This window comes from Tenrec ecaudatus, chromosome 2 (assembly GCF_050624435.1).
Source record: "Tenrec ecaudatus isolate mTenEca1 chromosome 2, mTenEca1.hap1, whole genome shotgun sequence".
Lineage (NCBI taxonomy): Eukaryota > Metazoa > Chordata > Mammalia > Afrosoricida > Tenrecidae > Tenrec > Tenrec ecaudatus.
Genome location: NC_134531.1, coordinates 268,951,208 through 268,964,419, shown reverse-complemented (window position 1 = coordinate 268,964,419; position 13,212 = coordinate 268,951,208). Strand labels below are relative to the sequence as shown.

At 36.5% G+C, this 13,212-nt stretch overlaps 1 protein-coding gene across 1 annotated transcript in view; it reads right to left on the bottom strand.

Moving 5' to 3' along the window:
- Positions 1–13,212, bottom strand: part of GBE1 (1,4-alpha-glucan branching enzyme 1) — a 394,057-nt gene that overhangs the window by 379,525 nt on the left and 1,320 nt on the right. The window lies entirely within an intron of this gene.

The window sequence follows — 13,212 nt, the reverse complement described above, 5'->3', positions numbered from 1 at the left end:
AATTTGTTTTTTGTGATGAACTTTGACATCTTAACACAAAGGGTTATGTGTATCGGAATCTCAAGGTGTTTATGGATGACATAAATACAAGATCATGGGATTTCGGTTGATGTGGTCATGCCAAGATCTGCGCGGATGTCCAAGCCCTCAGATGGTCACTGGGGCTTTCTCTGTTGAGCCCAGCGGGAAGCTTGGATGCACTCCTTTAGTTTTTCGCTGCACTCAAGGCCTTCCAAGCAGTTTGCTAGACCTCAACCTGTTCTGATCCAAGCTCTTTAGCCAAGAAAGCGCGTAACCCCTTTAATTAAAGATGACCTTTTTCATTCAAGAGCTTTATGCCTTTCTAAAAGGCATGAAAAAATATCACACAGATTAATGTTGCTTTGACAAGAGAAGAATAAATTTGAAGATCAAAATATAGAAAAGACATCTTACATTCAAATAGAAAAGAGCTCTTAAAAAAAGAAACCTTGGTTTTCAAAAAATATATAAAAGAAGCAAGAATGTCTCTATAGTCCAAGATTCACCCACTTCCAAGCCTAAGGTGGATTCCCCTGAGGCTCATTACTGAAGAATAAATTCACAAATGGGAATAGTTTCTTTTAGGAAGAGCATCATCCCCTATTGATTTTGAAAATCAAGATGAGGCAGAAAACCATTCAAAAAGAAACACAGCAATAGCTTCTTGACATGTTTTTTTTTTTTTAAACCTGTTTAGTAAAAGAAGCTGTAGGTTACTTCAGGAACTTTAGGAATAGATATCTCTCTCTGGTTTTGTAATCTCCATGAAGACAATGACAACAAGAGAAACTGCTGAAAAAGTTAAAGTAAGTTATCACTGAGAGACTACTATATTTTTGATTCATGAATTGCTAAACCCATGAAAGTGTTAAAAGTTGATACTGACTGAAAGATAGAATATAAATTTAGTGATCAAATGCGTGCCGCATGTTGCTTAGAAATCCATTTATAGTCATCATCTTCTAAATTGAAAAAAAAAGATAATGGAATTTTTTCCACAAATATCCTGAAGTCCCCTAATACTAGACAATAATGAAGGAGCAAGATTTAAGAAAAAGCAGCTTTGACATTACTAAAAACAAAACACCTTTTACCAGAACAATAAATAGAAAACTACTGTGAGGCCATCAAGTTTAAAAAGTTAGGACATTCAGATTACCAATTTTCAAAAATTTGGAATTGGTACTAAAACTTAAAATTTGACTGAATAAAATTTAGCCCATTACTAACTCAGATATAGAAAACCATGCTGCGACGTGCTATTGCAAATATAGTCTACATAACTTCAGCATCACATGAAGGCTTGTTAGAACCGCTGAACCTCAGGTCTCAATGCCCATAATATATACAGAATTGCAATAATACTGATGAGGATGAAAATGGTGATGCTAATCAGAAGAGAAGGTAAAATTAGTTTTGTGATGCTCCGTGCATCAAACACATCATCATGAGTTATTGTTGTAGAATGTTCATATGTTTAATAGTTCTGTTTTAACTTTCTGTTGAAAAGGTCGATAATTTTGCTACATTATTCAAATGTTTTCCAGGTATTACCAAATAAGGGTATTAACAACTTCCATGTCTCAACACCTAATTTTTCCTACTTGGAAATTGCTATGTTCTGGTTTCCAATATATTTATGTAACAAGGAAACCCTGAGAGACACGAAAGTAAATAGAAAGACTGGGGAAAGCAACTGATCCTTGAAAATATTAACATTAGCTTAATTAATATTTAACAAACCTGTTCCTGTAAATGAAAGCATAGTATATGAAATGTATCAGTTAAGTCAAAGTCGAGCAAATAGAAAAAATGCAAGAAATCTATGCTGAAAAGCCTATGTTTACAATGCTTTCGCAGGGTATGACACTGACAGATGAGAGTGTTTTAAGGTGTATATGAGAAATCTTGAATAGCCATGTTAAAATAATAAATGCAAATCTACATACATTTACACCAAGGTCTATTTACAATATAAATCACTAAAGCAATGTTATAATTTTATTTAAAATAATAAAAATCAAAAATTTAAAAATCTCCAGCATAGGACACCTATTTGAAATAAGTTACCATACATATTGCCAATGATCTTTCCTCCATGCCTTGATTTTTTTTGTCTCACCGTATGAGAATAAGATTGTATTTAAAATAAAATCTTAATTAGAATAAGATCCTAAAAAATAAGAAATGTGAAAGATAACTAAGTTCCCATCAAGAACAATTTTCATTTTATTTCCTTTCAGGTTTGTTTTTCTTCAGCTTCTAATCTTTGCAGAAGCTTTGGAGGAGGTCTGGGGACAGCACCTGCAGATCTATATCGGGGTGGAGGGGTTCGGCCTTTCAGGCTTCACCTGACTGGTTCCTGACCCCCTTGCAGTGAATGGGACAACTCACACAATAATGTATCTCGGGACGCACGCATGCGTCGAAGACATTGCTACAGAATGTCTCTAGCGGCTGCCTCCTCCACTGTTTCTCATGAAGAACTTCCTACTGGCCTTGTCTTAGGGCACGCAGCCGGCGCAGTTCCTGCAGTTAATGCACCACACGTGGCAGCGGCCTTTCTTAGCGAGACCATTGTTGAGCCTGTCTTTGTCACCTCATAGAAAAGGCGCGAGAAAAATAATTTATGTATTAAAGTGTGCTGTATTTCATTGGGACTGAATTGAGTTTGGGACTGGCAGTTTCACAGTAAAATTCTGTCACTTTATAATCCTAACGTGAAATAACAATCAAACCTCCAATTGACAATGAAATAAAGTTCAACCTAACCCTCCAACATTAGCCAAAAAAACACTCACCATGAATGACAGCATTCAAGGTAAAGTTATAAAACGTTTGAAAGAAAACATAAGGGAAAATCTTCTGGACCTAACTTTACAGAACACCAAAAGCATGATGTATAAAACGAAAAATAAATGAATAATTTGGGATTTATTAACATGAAAAACTTTTGCTGTATAAAAGGCTCTATTAAGATGAAACAAAAGTCACAAAAAATAGTTGCAAACTGACTGACAAAGGACTTGATCTGGAACACACTGTCCCGACCCGCGGGAACTTCAACGCAGACCCTGGAGGAGGGAGTGGGAACTGGGGGGACAAGAGACACGAGAAATGGAGACAAGACAGCAATCTGATCAAGTCTCGTTTATTGAGTAAAAGGCTACAGCTTATATAGGCCAGGGAAAGGGAAACAAGCAGCAGGTGTTTCCTTGAGAACAATAAATGGGGGAAGCAAGCCACAGGTGTTTCCCTGAGAACAATGACCACAGAACAAACAGCTCCTGTGGAAAGTTACAGAGCTCAGGCAATAAAGATCAAGACAATGGCTGGGCCTCATGGCTCCCGACAACACACAAAGGCCTTTCCAAACTCACCATAGGGGAAAAACTGGAAAATGAGCGACATGACCAGAAACTACACCCAACAGCTTACACAGCGGTAAAAAGAGCAATTTAAAAAATTGTTTGTATAAGTAGCTCTGAGAAAAACACAAATTAGAACCACTATGACGTAACACACTACACCCATTACAGGAAAGCGACAACACTAGATACCAAAGAGAGGGTGACACTGCCTCTCACACTTGATGATGGGAACGCCAAAAGGTAAAATCACGTCATACTCTTAATTATGCCCAAGCATCAGACTCAGTCATTTATCCCAGAAAAACAAAACTGTCTGTACACGAAACCACCTACACATAAAGATTACATCTAAGCCTTCTTTTAATATTTGTAATAACTCTAAATTGGAAGCAACTCAAATTGCCTTCAACAATAAGCAGAAAAATTGTGATGCAGCAATACAACAGAATAGGAGGGAATAACAAAAAGGAGCAAACTATTGAAGCATGCAACTTGGACAGATCTCAGAGGCTTTATGCTGAGCTTAAAAAAAGCCAATTACAAAAGACTGCATGTTACATATATCTCCATATATAATAATCTCAAAATGAAAAATATTTATAGTTATAGAAAGCATATTTTAGCTGTCATTTATGGTGGAGGGGAGTGGCAGAAGTTATAAAGGAATATGTAGGAGTTGCTGTGTGTTGATGAAGCAGTTTTGTACCGTGACGGGGATGGCATTTGATTTAATATAAATAAAAGTGTAAAGAACTATACAAGTCCATAAAGATAAGTGCATGTAAAAACCAGAGTTCTCCAGATTCTACTAATGTCAGTTTTAGATTTAGATTTTTCACCATATTTATGAAAGATATTACCACTGGGAAGCTTGGTAAGGGGTATATGATCCTTCTCTGTATTACTTTTGAGATTTATTTTTAGATCTATAATTTTCAAAATATGCATATTTTAATCTAATCTGGTAAAACTTTCAATGTTCTACACAATCTCCCTTATGTTTTCACATGACTTCTGACATAAGACAGTGTGCCTGTTTCAACCAAACCTATTTTGATACCGTATTTTCATGACCTTCCCATGTATGCGTTATATTTGTGAGCTGAGGATTATCTGACATAGCACCATAAGACATAGTTTTTCAATAAAAGGAACCAGGAAAGCTTTTGGTTTCATACATTTCTATCACCAGCAAGCATGACTCAAACAACCAAAGTGATAACCGTAACTAAAAAGGTCAAGGACATGGAAGATGCCCCCATTTACACAAGAGTATGGGGGCTTTTCGTGAGAAAGAAAAACATGAAAATGAGAAACATGAACTCATTTTGAACTTCCAGAATCCTGGAATAAAGTAACCAGTCCTCTTCAGAGAATCGCAAGGCAATATAAAGCAACAATAATTTAGACTATTACATTACTGATGATCTTCAAACAGTAGCACAGGATGATCATTGGGAATTGAGCCATAACCACTTAAAAACCCAAACCAACACTACCATCAAGTTGGTTCTGGCTCACCTATAAAGGACAGAATAGGACTGTTCCTTTGGAACTGCAAGACTGTCGATCGTTATGGGAACAGACAGGTCCATCTTTCTCCTGCAGAGCAGCTGGTATATTTGAACTGCTCATCTTGTGGTTAGAAATCAATACTTAGCCCACAGCACCACCAGGGCTCCTTCAGAGCCACTTAGGGGAAAAATAAAATCACACCAGATAGATCATTAATCTTCTATTATAACCAGAGAGATATCACATTCTTCTATGAATTGTCCATTAGTTCTATTTTGAGAGAAAAGACAGTGCTAGACAGAGCTATGATGGTCCCAAAGCATACCTAGTAGACTGAGTATATAAGAAAAGACCATGGAGGTACAGTCTGAAGGACCATAATTATACATCATAATTATACATCTTTAAATAAACAAAACTCACTGCCATCGAGTAGTCAGCCTATAGGATGGGTATAACTGTCCCCCTGTTAGTTTCTAAGTTTACTTCTTCTTTAGTGAAAGAGAAAGCCCCATCTTTCTCCTATGGAGTAGAGGATGGTTTCAAAGTACTGACAATACAGTGAGCCGCCGAGAAGTACCCACTGTACCATCGGGACTCCTTTAAAACGCAAGTGGAAGACGTGTAGTGCTAAATCCCCCTAAATTTCATGTGCTTAGATAACAAAAGACAATTCGCGTTTTCAAGGCTGAACATTAGTAAATGCCATGCTTAATTTGGTTATTTTCTTTTGGATTCCACATAAACCCTGCTCTCCGGACAACTTTAAGATCAAAGTTGATCGTTTTTACATGTGCCCTAGAAAACATGGAAAAACGTATCCAGCATATCATATTGTTTAGTTTTTAAGATTGAAAAATGGATGACAATAAAAAGAAGAGCTCACAAAGTCATGGGACCAATTAGCTAAGGAAACCTGGATCCGTTTATCTCAGATTAGAGAGATCAAAAGTCTCCATTTTCTCAACAACAAAAAAAAATCAGAAAAATACAAGTCAGGTTAAAGACACAGAAAACTATAACCAGTGTTGGTGCGATTCAGGAATATGGCTTTAGACCTCTCTGAGGAAGAATGGAAATGCCTGGATATAGCCCAGTCTACTACATCGCTTGTGAACTACAACAGCATGGCCTCCATGGGCCTTTCCATCTTCAGCCAGATGCAGTCTTTTCTTTGGAGTATCTCAAAAGTGCAAACAGTTCAGTGCTTATTTGCTAAGAAAAAAAAAGGGAGAGTTTAAATCTAGGTAGACGTACCTAGGAAGAATGCCTAGCTATTTACTTCTGGGGAGGGGGAACACATGTAATATGCTATGTAGTAGAATTCTACACTGACACACATGACATTGTGATCGTGGGAATCAACTTTCCAAGAACTGTTTAGCCTCTACTTTTAATTTATGGGAAGGAGTGCTGGGAAGTTATCATGAAGCAAACCAACAGTCAATGAGATGGGTAGGCAATTACAAGCCTTCTTTTCCTAGGTCACTTTCAGCTAAGGGTAAAACCAGGAGACATGTCTAGTCAATAATGTTTAAACAGAAAAAATTATATGGAATTTAGGATAAGTTAACATATGAGTCTTCATATTTGACTTCTCTGTAAGATAGACAGTAAAATGTCTTTCCCTACAATTTTATAGTTTGTGAGATCTACTGTTAACAGAGATTTTAAATTTTCTGTTATGGGAACCTAAAAGCATAACTAATTTTATCATATTTCTGTAGCATAGTGCACATTTTTATTGTATGGTGATTCATGATTAAATATAAACTAGGCTAGTTGTTTATCATTTATGAAAATGAAAATATATTAGATTGATCATATAGAGTAACAACTTCATCTTTAAATATTTATTGATATTCTCTGAATATATGGAAAACTTCTAGCTTACCTGTAGAAGAAATATATAGACTTGGCTTGTAATTATTATATTTTGTATGTAGACCTAGTATATATGCCTAGAAATTATGTCCATTACTATTTACTATTCAAGAGATCTAATAAATACACATGAATATTCTATTTCTTGGTTGTATTTATCTTATTATAAAATCAATATTTCACTATTTCACCAAAACAAGATGAGAAAAACAAAAGTCAAGGTAAAGGATTTTTCAGTTTCCCATTTAAATGTATCTACTATATGTATATGCATATCCATAAAAGTTTATCCACAACATTCTGATTCAAGTTAAATAATTATTTTATTATCAAATTTTACAGTTGCTAGTATGATTTTTTTATTCTTCCACACTAGTCTTATTTTCAAAGTTGCTCATACTATTATCAAACTTGGTATGATCATTCTTCTAAACATCCACAGTTCAGGAGGAAGGAAATTCATGCAGCTGTTTGATGCCCAAGAATATAAACACTTAGCAGTCAGATGAAAGAAGAGAAAAGACAGGGAAGGAAGATCAAGAGGAGAGTGCTTTTGAATTCCTGCAGGCTAGCATTTACTTCTCTCAATAAAGGAAGCTTTGTGTTCATTATATTCTGGAACTCATCTTGCCTTGAGCTTATGGTAAACTGGCAATTGCTTTATCATTTCCTTTCCAAATTAAGGATCAAAGTTTAAATACATTATTTTCCTTCTCTATTAGGTTATGATTAAAATTACCACCTCCCTTACCTCATTCACAAAATCACTTCTGCTTGGAAAAAGAAGAAATCCTCAAAAGGAAGGATAGCAAAAGGAAGAGTTAGAATTTTTGTTCACGGCATTTATCTGATGGTTGCTTTCCAGCTAGTACAGTAAACAATAATAAAATCATCTGAAAATAATATTCTAGAAAGCATCTGGGATAGTTAATTCACTAATAATATTATCACAAGAATAGAACTATTTATTTACCAAGGATCTTTACATATACTCCTAGTCCTCAAGACGCTTATACAAAGTGGGTCATATCCGTATTTTACAGAGGAAGAAATTGAGGTTCATAGAGGTTAATTAATTTGCCCACAGTCTCAAAACTATTTCATAACTATATGAGCTAAAATTCAATTCCCATATTGCTTTTTCTACTTTGCAACACAGCCAACATCAGTATTCTTCTTTTTCCCTCATTTTACATACAACATAACTATATTTGGAATATAAATCATTTGGCTCACCAAACTTTTACAATTAATCAAATGTCATAAGTTGATCACCATGGTGTACAATAAATATCAAGGAAACTTCAATGAAGCTATGCAACATAAGAATGAATGTACATGCTTAATACTGTGTATTTAATGTGGAATTTTACCCTTTCTCAATGTATCAGGTTCCTAACAGCCCTCAACACAAAGCTTTGTAGGGTTTCTTTGAGACATTAAACATAAAAGAAATCTGGATTCAAAACAGTGGTGGCTATGTACTAATGAGGAGACATCCCAGGAGCAGCTGTCCTTTTGTATGTTTATTTTAGAATGAAAGTACATGGTAGAAACAATTATCTCCAAAAAAACGCTTTCGTGTTTTCTTTTATAGCTATAAATGTATAATGGAAAGTTAACATATGCTTTTAAATAACAGTAGCACGATATGCTTATCAATCATAAAACTACCTTATATCCCTGACATATGATCCTTTGACTGACAAACTAAGACCCAGTGAGATGGCAGCCTACCTGAACCCTCTAAGAACAGCCCCATCCTCATTTCTCAAGAAGGAACAGCAGGAATTAGGGCCTAAACTACCAAAACGCTCCACTGAGTCACTCCAGGGGAGTTTGAAAGTGAGACAGGGGTCAGAGCCTCTTGACCACCACTGTAGACAATTCAGGAGTAAATGCGTTAAAAAAGATGGGTCTCCATTGTAAATGACCAATGAATCCACATTCGTGTCTATAATCTTCAGAACCTTCCCTAATTTCTAGAATCACTGATAATGGACTTCCTTCAGAGTCCACAACACAGCCATTCAGCTATGAATCTCTGGGCTTTGAGAATCAATTATTAGTGTGCCTATTGATAAGTTAAATGCGGGGAGAAAAGTTTCCAATATTAATTAGCTACCAATGTAAAGCTATATGTTTTTCTAAAAAATTTTAGGAAAACCTGTGAAAGTTAGAACCTGTCTAGGATGAAAACCTGTCACAGTAAGAAAACTCAAAACTAAACTGAAGTAATATTGATTGAGAACACCCTGGCATGTCTGCCAAAGGTGGAAAGCATGCCGGACAAGGAAAAACAAAGGAGTCCTAAAAAACTCCAGATCTCAAAGTTTCAGTGTACAGATCTCCACTGTAACTGCAACATATACCAGATACGGGTTCTCAAAACGTCTTTCGTTCTTGTTCTCGTTGTTGTTTTTGGTTGTCAGGTCAGTTGTTGTTGTTAGGACTTAACACCAAAAGTTGTCTTTGTTATTAGAACTATACATGCACTAAGTCCATTCTAACTCCTAGCGACCCCATGAACAAAGCATCGCCTTGTCCGGCACCATCCTCACAGCTGTTCTTTTGTCTGGACCCTTTGTTACACACATTGTGTCAATCCATCTTGCCTAGGGCCTTCCGCTATGTCGCTGCCCCTCCACTTCACCAAGTCCACGAAGTCCAAAGCCCACGGGATGATTTCTCTCCATCCTGGTCTTCTAAGAAACACTCCGGCTGTGTATATTCCAAGGCAGCTTGGTTTGTTCTTTAGCAGTCCACAGTACTGTCAATGTGGTTCACCGACAACAGAGTTCAAGTGCATTTTTTTTTTTGTCAATCATGCTTATCCAATGGCCCACTTTCACATTCATATGAGACAATTGAAAATAACAAGGCTGTGGGTCAGGCACAACTTAGTACTCAAACATCTTTGCTTTTTTATAGAGTTATTTGCAGATTTGCCTAATACTGTGTATCTTTTGATCTCTTGACTGCTACTCCCATGAATATTGGCTATGGATCCAAGTAACATAGAATTCTTGACATTTGGTTTTTTTTCCCTCTGTTTATCATGATGTTGTTATCTCTTGGTCCAGTTGCGAGGATCTTTGTCTTTTTTACAGAGTTGAAATCCACACTGAGAGCTGCAATCCCTGATCTTCATCAGCAAGTGCTTCCAGTCCGCCTTGCTTTCAGCAGGCAAGGTGGTATAGTTTGAATATCGCAGGTTGTGGTGAATATTGAAGAGAAGCGTGAATATAAATGGGTTTATGACTATATATCCACTAAGAAACTTTAAAATGCAGCATGATAAACTGTCAATATTATAGACCATAACTTAAATACAGGTATGTTGAGAATTAATTTTAACATCCTTTTTCAAAGGAATTTTTCAAGAGCTCTGCCCAGTTTCTAAAAGATATGTAGAAACAATTTGATCCTTATTATAAGCAATTAATTGAAGCTGACAATATTTTTCCTCCATTTTAATATACCCCTTTTATGTTACTAACATCTTAGTCATAAAGTTTCTGGCAATTTCAATGATTTTGGCATGCCACTCACAAAATAGGTCTTGCTTTTGTTTCTTTGTGTGCTGTGATATTATGCCTTTCATGGTTGAAATATCCAGATACTTATTTTCCAAAGACTTTACCTGTCTTGTCTCTCTGGGGTAAGTATATGAAGTATGTAAGCTTTGTGGCCTTACCTCTAAGGAGTGTCATGAGAGGGTCAGGAGCCCTAGTGGCACAGTGGCTAAAACACCTGGCCTCCAGTTATAAATTCAGCAGTCATTTCTCAAGTTGACGGTGTGGCAGTCTGCATCCACAGATGAAAGCCTTGACTCTCCTTTGGAAGATTCTACTTTGTCCTCCTGGGATCACTATGATAGGAATCTCCTCAGCTTATTCTTCATTTTTAATCATGTCTCAGCATTTGAAGAATGAAAATTGTGTTGTTGTGCTAGAGATGCTTACATATGTTTAGTTCTCTGTTCCACACACTCAGGAGTCATATTTGATTTGGATTGCTAAAACAATGTCGGTGGAAGTTACTCACTGCTAGGGTAAAGCTCTTAGAAATAGTGTATCAAGTAAGAGCCCCCAATAAAAAATTTTTAAACTAATAGTGTATCAGTCAATATATCTTCTATTCCCTGCGGAGCACATTTAAAAATGAAGTCATTGGCCTAGATGTGACTGCCATGAGCAGAGCCCCAAGAGTGATTCATGTTAGACATAGGATATTGCAATTATTATATCAATATCTATTTGCAGAGTAAACAACAAGTGAAGAAATTAGGTAGCTCCCATAGTCGGAGGCAAAACAAGACAACATAAAGGTCTTCACACACATTATTGTGCCAATTTTTATTTCATAGTATAGCATAACTCTTTGTGTTAGTCCAGGTGGGCTAGAGGAACAACTTCATAGAGACACTTATATGGGTATAAGAACGAACTTTTTATGTAATTGAATATTGAGAAAATATCCCAGCCCATTCTAGTTAAAGTCCATTAGTCCAATATTAGTTCATCTGCCCAATACTAGTCCATAAATTCCTCTTTAGACTCACACAGCTATACAATGATGCCGATTACAGGATGATCACAGGCCAGTGGGTAGAAAATCGTGTGGATCCAGTGGGAGTGAAAGCATCTCAGCCAGCTCTGGGGCTGGGTATCCATGTGGCTCCTCCAGCTCCCAGGGCTCTGACTGCATCAGCGCAGTTCCATCAGGCTCATCGTCAGTACTGTCTAGTAGGGAGTGAGGGTGTGGCCTGCTTCCAGGGAGCTCCTTATCTCCTTTGCACCTCCAAATGAGGTCATCAAGCTGCGACCTGATTGACAGGCTAAACTCCACCCCTTCACTGTTAAGTCACAAATTGACAACAGATTATGTAACTACCACACTCTAATATAATACTCTAACTGGATTCAAAAATAGTTGGAGAAAACATAAACAAGAACAAAAAAGTACACAGCAGAATTTCAAATAAAAATACCAAAATTTGGGTGGAGAAGAAGACCATTCATTTATGTGAAGAGATTGGTCCCTCAAATCCCCATTCTTAGGAGCCTTAAAGGCATAGTGCTGAAGCATTGGGCTGCTAGCTGTAAGGTTGAAGTTCCAAACCACTAGCCACACTGCAGGAGAAAGAGGGGCAGTTCAACACTCTCCTGCAGGGTCACTATGAATTGGAATTAGTTCGACAGCAGTGAATTTGGTGTTTATTTTTTTGCTCCTAAACCATGTGTATTTTTGGTAGGTCAAAGACACACTGTCAGTTAGAGTACTACAAATAAACAGAAAATAGGATAAACAAGCACACTTGGGAAGGAGGAATTTTTATTCTTCAAGTGGTTACAGGAGTCGTTAGTGCTGCCAGATGTCAAATTACTATTTGCTATGCCTAAATGGAACATGTGTGCTGGAAAATAGCAATTACTCAGAAGCAAAGCCAGAAAAAGAATCCAGGTCAGAGTGAGGCACAAGGGCCCGTTTGACCAACCTTTTCACCAAGAACACTAGATTTCCCATACTTCTTCATTGTAGCCTTTGTCCTTTTCATTAGTTTTGACAAACCATAAAAGAGGATTATAATTGCTTCAATCTCAATGGAGTTGGAAATGAAGCACATGAAAAATACATTTTAACATGGGATGTTTGTCTAATTGTAATCATTTTTAATGGGACGGGGTCTATTAAAAAAACATTTCCATACCAGCACTCTTTTTTTAGAAATATCTTTAGCTTAAACATCATTTTATAACACATACAAAAAAAACGTGTCACCACTTTAAGCACAGCAAAAAAATCAAAAAGACTTAAAAATTTTACCAAGACAAATGTGTTTGACACAATGGATGGATGGATTGTGATAAGCGTTGTTCGAGCCCCCAATAAAATGATTTTTTTTAAAGTTTCACCAACTTTAATTGCCACTTTCTGTCTATTATATTTCCTTTCTAATATTTCAAAGTTTAGTCCAAATTTGAATTGTATAGATGATATACTGTTTCACTTAACCTTTATATTGTAAATTCTAAAAAGCAATTCCCCAGGGTTGCTACATAAATAGTGGCACAATCATTTGAGTAACTAAATACCTCAAGGTTGTTGCTGTGAGAGTACATTCCTTAGGATGTAGAAACTAGAATGAGGTTTTGTATTCACTTCTATGTCCCCTAAGATCCCTAGAGTGTGTTTGTTCTTGGAGTTAATAAACATTGACTAAATTGAAAACTGGCAGTAAACAACAATGCCAGAATATGATCTAAAGTAGAGAAAGAAACATGAAGAAAAAAACCCTCACCTTTATTATCCCTAATGCTGCTTCAAATAACTATTTAGAAGTTTTCCATCACTTAAAAATTGTTTATCTACAAGTGCATTGTCATCCCCACCAATTCATTCTGAAGTAGCTGTTGAG